The 6564-nt window shown below is 41.6% G+C and overlaps 1 protein-coding gene across 3 annotated transcripts in view; it reads right to left on the reverse strand.

Moving 5' to 3' along the window:
• LOC124231428 (vacuolar protein sorting-associated protein 26C) overlaps positions 1 to 6564 on the reverse strand; it is a 53064-nt gene that overhangs the window by 30654 nt on the left and 15846 nt on the right. The gene's annotated exons all lie outside the window — the stretch shown is intronic.

Here is a 6564-nt window from a genome sequence, read left to right on the forward strand (position 1 = left end):
TGAGGTGGGATGAGACAGACTAAACAAGATGATTCTAAAATTCAGATGGAATAAAAAATAAATTTTGAAAAGAAGAGAAATGAGGGAGACTAGCCCTACGAGATATTATAATGTCATAATAATTCACAAAGTGTGGTATAGGACATGTACACAGGCTGAAAGGTCAATAGAATAGCATGGAAATTCCAGAAACAGATCCAGAAAGTATGAGAATTTAACATACGACAAAGGTAACATTTTAAATCCAGAGGGGAAAGGTGGAATATTCACTAAATGATACTGGAAAACTGGCCAGACAACTGGTGAAAGAAATTAAATTGGATCCATACTGCAAACCTTTGTACACAAAAACTTCTAAATGCATCAGACTAAAATGTAGAAACTAAAATAACAAAAGTTTTAGAAGCATAATGATTTTTATCACATCAAAGTGGGGATGGTCCTCCAAAGAATGACACAAAACTCTGAATAAATATGACTAAAAATATGACCAAAAATAAAGTTTATTTTATGAAACTGATTATGAACAATATCACTTATATAAATGACAAACTACAGAAACAACGCAACTTAATATAACAGGCAAACAACTAATTCCTCTAATATTTTAAGAACTAAAAAACATTAATGAAAAAAATAATCTAACAAAAAGATTAAAATATGGGCAAATGATATAAACAAAGAGTTCACAGAAAAGGAAATGCAAATTGCACCTAAACCTATGAAAATATGCTCAATCTCAACAATAACATGAGGAATGATCAATAAAACTACCCTAAGTGCCATTTTCCACCTATCAGATTAGCAAAGGTCAAAAAATTTGACGCTCTTATGTTGGGGAGGGAGCAACAGGCACTCTCATACACTGCCGGGGGGTCTAGAACACTGTAACCTCCTAAGGGCTGTGTGGCAATAACAAAAACATTTTTTACACACACCTGGGCTCAGCAGTTCCAATATTAGGAACTTTCCTCAGATATATTGCACATGCGAAATGACTTATGACCAGAGTTATTCATTGCAACATTGGTTGTAATAACAAAAGATTGTAAACAACTAAATTCCAACAATAGAAAAATGGTTGTTTTTCCCTTTAACAGTATCTTGAAAATCACTCACATTAGTATATACATGTTCTTTTTATTTTTTTAAGTCTGCATATTGCATCATTGTGAAAAAAGGGGAGAAAAAGCACTTGTACACATTTACTTACATATGCATAAAATATCTTTGGCAGGAATCACAAGAAATTGATAGCTTTTGTTTGCACCATAGGAGAGGACCTCGATGGATGGTGGGCAGTAGATGCATCCACCTTGAAACTCATGAATTTTAAACCATGTGAATTGGCTGACCATTAACATAATAAATCAATTTTAAAATAAGATCAATCCTGAGGCCAGCCTGGTGGCACAGCAGCTAAGTTGGCATGTTCCACTTCGGCGGCCCGGGGGTTGGCCAGTTTGGATCCCTGGGTCAGACCTACACACTGCTTGGCAAGCCACGCTGTGGCAGGCGTCCCACATATAAAGTAGAGGAAGACATGCACTGATGTTAGCTCAGGGCCAGTCTTCCTCAGCAAAAAGAGGAGGATTAGCCACAGAAATTAGCTCAGGGCTAATTGTCCTGAAAAAAAAAAAAAAAAGATCAATCCCACAATGGGTAGCCTCTAAACCTAAATGTACAAAGTTCTAAGCCCCTTAAATTTTGATAACCCAAGGGCATAATCGTCTTCCTCAGGAAAAGATCTGAAGATTGTATGCTAGAAAGTCACTTTTCTCTGGATTATCTTTCACTTTGGACTTGAACACAACTGCTAGAGAAGGAAAACCCTCTTAGCTAACGCCTCAGCCATTCTCTCTCCAACATCCTTCCTTTCTGATGGTCCCAGCAGCAAGATGAACTGTGACAGCCATCACTGTTCTCAAGAGCCCTCTGTGTACCCAAACAAGTCCTTCCTTCCTCACACTCAGCAAGACTCTCAGAACCACCTGGGGTTCTTACACCACACTGGGTCTGGAGATCTTGTACACCAAGAGTGAGCCGCCCTTTCAGTTACCGATGGGGAATCACATGTGTTAAGTAAGCAGTTAACTAACACACACACACAAATCACAAGGTAAATGAGCTAGAAGGGAAAACACAAGTTAAACTACTGACTGCTTGTTGAAACATTCTAGTCTTTCTTAGTAGCATTCAGAGACCCATTTTGGTTGGAAAACGGAAATCAGAAACATTACAGAGATTTCAACTTGTTAGGTATCGCCATCTCTACTATTTTGTATAACAACTGTTTTCCATCTTGTTTGAAAAACAGAATAAACAATCACCAGATAGTTTGCCACATAGTAAGTGATGGCCAGTATCATGCGGTGTTAAATAAAGTTCTGGAAAGGAAAATTTTGAAGAGAATGTGTCATCTCCAATCCCATTCTGAAATTTTACTCAAGTGAAGTGAACGATTATGTTCACACAAAAATTTGTACACAAATGTTTCTAGTAGCTTTATTTATAATCACCCAAATGTCCTTCTACAGGTGATGGATGAGCAAACAGTGGTACCTCCATACGAACGAAGACCATGTTGCAATAAAAAGGAGCAAAACACTGACACACACAACAACCTGGTTGACTCTCAAAGGCACTATGCTAAGTGATAAGGCCAGATTCAAAAGGCCACATGTCATATGATCATATTTATGCCATTTATATGACACTCTGGTAAAGGTCAACCATAGGGAGTGAAAACAGATCAGTGCTTGCCAGTGGCTGAGGGAGTGAGGAGGAGAGAAGAGGACCACTATAAAGGACATAAGGGAATTGGGGGAGTGACAGAACTCTTCTGTATCTTCACTGTGATGGTGTTACAGTCTCAGAGAACTCCACGCTGGAAAGAGTGGTCTACTGCATGTGATATATCTATATTAAGAAACCCGTAGGGATAATCAAGCATACAAGGAAATATACCACTTTCCTGACAACAGGGTCATATTCTAAAAGTGATTAATATTTAAGTAAAAATCTATAAAAATCAATCAGTTCACTAGCAAGGGAACTGTAACAAAATACTCAGATACTAATTTGCGTGGCTTACATATACTTACTGCCAAAATAGCAGAAATAATGCCATCATTCCTTCAAGAAATATTTTTGGCATGCCTACCATGTGTTAGACATTGTTCCAGGGCAGTGAAGAAAAGAGGCAAAACCCCTGCTCTCAGGGGTCTTACATTTCAGTCTTGCCATCTGATGCTGTACTAATATGGTGAAACACAGCAGGCTCCTTCTTAGTACAGTATAGTATTGGTATAGGTGTGAATGAATACTAAGTAAAATGGGCCAAGAAAAATCGCAGCTATTGTCCAACGGAGTCATCTCTGAAATTGCTAGCTCTGAAACTTTCTTGCGAGAGGAAAAGAAACCTGAACCACTGAATAAAAGTTTAGAGGAAACGGGCAAAAGATTGCCAATACTAGTCGCAAAAAAGGAAAAATTAATAAAAGTAAGTGAATATAGGGTCTTAGCGCAGGAGTGCAAAATTTGAATCCTGTTGTGCTGTGTGGTTTTACGGGTTAGATACTACATATTAGCAAAATTACGAGTTAACAGAGATTACTAGATTTCAAATTTCAGTAATATTAAAATTCATAGAAAGTTAGAACATTGACACTCGTTGGCACTATTGGCATGAGTGAATGTAAAGACTCCAGACTATGAACTGAGTTCAAGAGAGCTCTGAGGACAGGGGAGTCTGGAGTTGGCCTAAATATATGCCAAAGTAATGACTGTGGAAGACAAGTAGTCGGCCAAAGAAAAGGTTTTGACTTGCCAGCCCACACTTACATAATGAACACCCTGAACAGCCACCAAATTGAATCCAGTCAGAATGAACTCATGTATGAATGAGAACAACAGTGTATCACCCAGTCCAAGGCGGATAAAACTCCAGGACTCGAGGGCAAGAGGTGAGCCCAGCAGCCAAGAAGGCCCGCTGCCCCAAGAGCTGGTGAAAGGCAGGAGCTGGGCAGCAGAGCACGGGGGCAGGCCCCTGCTGCCCAGCACAGGAGTCCCTCCGCTCCGGGTTGCCCCAGTGGCTCCCGAGTCCCACTGCCCACACATGGTAAGATCCTACTGTGGGAAGCTGGGAATATCAAGTGTTAATTCTGGGGAGTGCTAACGCAGCAGTGAAGGCGGGGGACGGAAGAACGTTACGTCTCACTTGATACTTCTTCCTATTACTTGAATTTTCTTAGCATGTAAAAATATATATTTTTAACTTACAAAATACAAATATTTTGAAAGATCTGAAACATATGGTCAAATAAACACTACTTTATCCTTTTTAAATTTAAAAAAGTTTAATTTTTTCCTGATTATTATTAAAGAGGGGAATTTCTGCCCATCTACCCCTTAGTTTTCCACTGATGGGACTTCTGTTCCTTTCCCAAAGATTATGACTAGAGTTTTAGAGTAATGGTCTTAAACAATCTTTTCTGATAAAACAAAGGAAATGCCAATTTTTGGCTGACATCATGCCTGATGTGTGACAGTAAAACCATAAGCATAAATAAGAGTATCATCATGGGGGTCAGGGTAGTGAGGATTAATGGAACCCAGCCACATTAGAAAGCACGTGCACCAATGTCATAGACCACGAGAAGCTGCCCAACAGCAGGGGGCCGGCTGGTGGAACCCTCAGTTTCTCAGAGGCAAGCTCTTTCTCTTTAGATTGGCACCTGAGCTAACAACCGTTGCCAATCTTTTCTTTTTTCCTGCTTTTTCTCCCCAAACCCCGCCCCCAGCACATAGTTGTATATTTTAGTTGTGGGTCCTTCTGGTTGTGGCACGTGGGATGCCACCTCAGGATCGCCTGACGAGCAGTGCCATGTCTGCACCCAGGATCCGAACCAGCAAAACCCCAGGCCACCAAAGCAGAGCGCGTGAACTTAACCACTTGGCTATGGGGCCGGGCCAAGCTCTTTCTGAGCATCAGCAACCCAGGGTCAGAAGAGCTTAATCAGGTACAGGTTCCTATCAAGAGTCAAAGGCTACTGACAATCTCATAGTGCCCTGCCTGGGGTGAGTTTAAACACCAGAAAGGAGAACAACAGTGAAGTGGCCAGACCCCACCAGCTTCTGCTGGGCCTACTGGCCCAAAACCCCAGGTAAGCAGTTTGTCAAGGAGGAAACCGGCAGAAGACCGAGCAAGGATGGTCAGTCCTTAGTCAGTCTTTGGTAACCAAGGATGGCGGGCCTACAATATGTGTGAAGTAGGAGGCTGTCTTTTTTCGTTTAAATCCACCAGTAAATAAAAGCAAAATATTTTAAGCCGAGTTGCACGTACTGCATTATGTCTCAAAGTTAATAAAGCCTCGAAGATTTGGCACAGACAAAATAAAGTGGGTTGGTATGAAAAAACTTCAACCTTGTTGACTCTGGCTGGCCATTACATCCTACAACTAGTACTTTTCAAACTGCTAACCACTGGGCTCTAGGCTGTGCAGACACCTCAGCAGCCAGTTTAGGATTTGAGGAGATCCAGCAGGGCACGCGGGGGGGGGGGGGGGGGGGGGGGGGGGGAGGGACCACTTGAAATGGAAAAGCTCTGTTTTTATGTGCTTATAAAACAAACAATTTTAATAAGTATCATAGTCATAAAAATTGACATATTAGAATTCTACATAAGATTTCATTTAATAAAAGAGTTTCATTGCTTAAAAGTTTTTTTGGAAAATCTTTATCCTAAACAATTTTGTTCATTTTCTTGAGCAGTTTAGGTGGAAACACTCACTTTCGTTTGCGAGATGAAAGGTAAGATCTATTTTCTATCACATGACCTTGAGAAAGGCACCATTTCTCTGAACCTGAAGTGTCTTCTCCCTACGAGTGAGAGAGTAGACTGTCTCTTCAATACAGACAATGAAAGACCAAGGCAGTCTTTTTACACGTGGCTCGCCATATAAACGTGTCCAGAAAGTCTTGTGTGCAGGTAGAGGATAATAATTGAAAGTGATAGGAATTCTTTATAAAAGTATTTTACAAAAATTACATCTTTACCTGTTTGTGTAAAAAGTCATCTGAAAGGATCCAGGACTCTATGGCCAGGGAGCAACAGTACACAACATACCACAGTGCCCAACACACTGGATCTACTACCATAGGCAGGAACTGTGAGCCATGTTCATGCTGGATCTACTACCACACACAAGCAGTGTAAGCTGGGCACACTGGATCTACTACCACACACAGGAACCGAGAGCCAGGCACACTGGAACTACCACCACATGCAGGAACTGTGAGCCAGGCACACTGGAACTACCACCACACGCAGGAACTGTGAGCCAGGCACACTGGAACTACCACCACATGCAGGAACCGTGAGCCAGGCACACTGGAACTACCACCACATGCAGGAACTGTGAGCCAGGCACACTGGAACTACCACCACACGCAGGAACCGTGAGCCAGGCACACGCTGGATCTACTGCCACAGGCAGGAACTGTGAGCCAGGCACACGCTGGATCTACTACCACACGCAGGAACCGTGAGCCAGGCACACGCTG

This window comes from Equus quagga, chromosome 21 (genome assembly GCF_021613505.1).
Source record: "Equus quagga isolate Etosha38 chromosome 21, UCLA_HA_Equagga_1.0, whole genome shotgun sequence".
Lineage (NCBI taxonomy): Eukaryota > Metazoa > Chordata > Mammalia > Perissodactyla > Equidae > Equus > Equus quagga.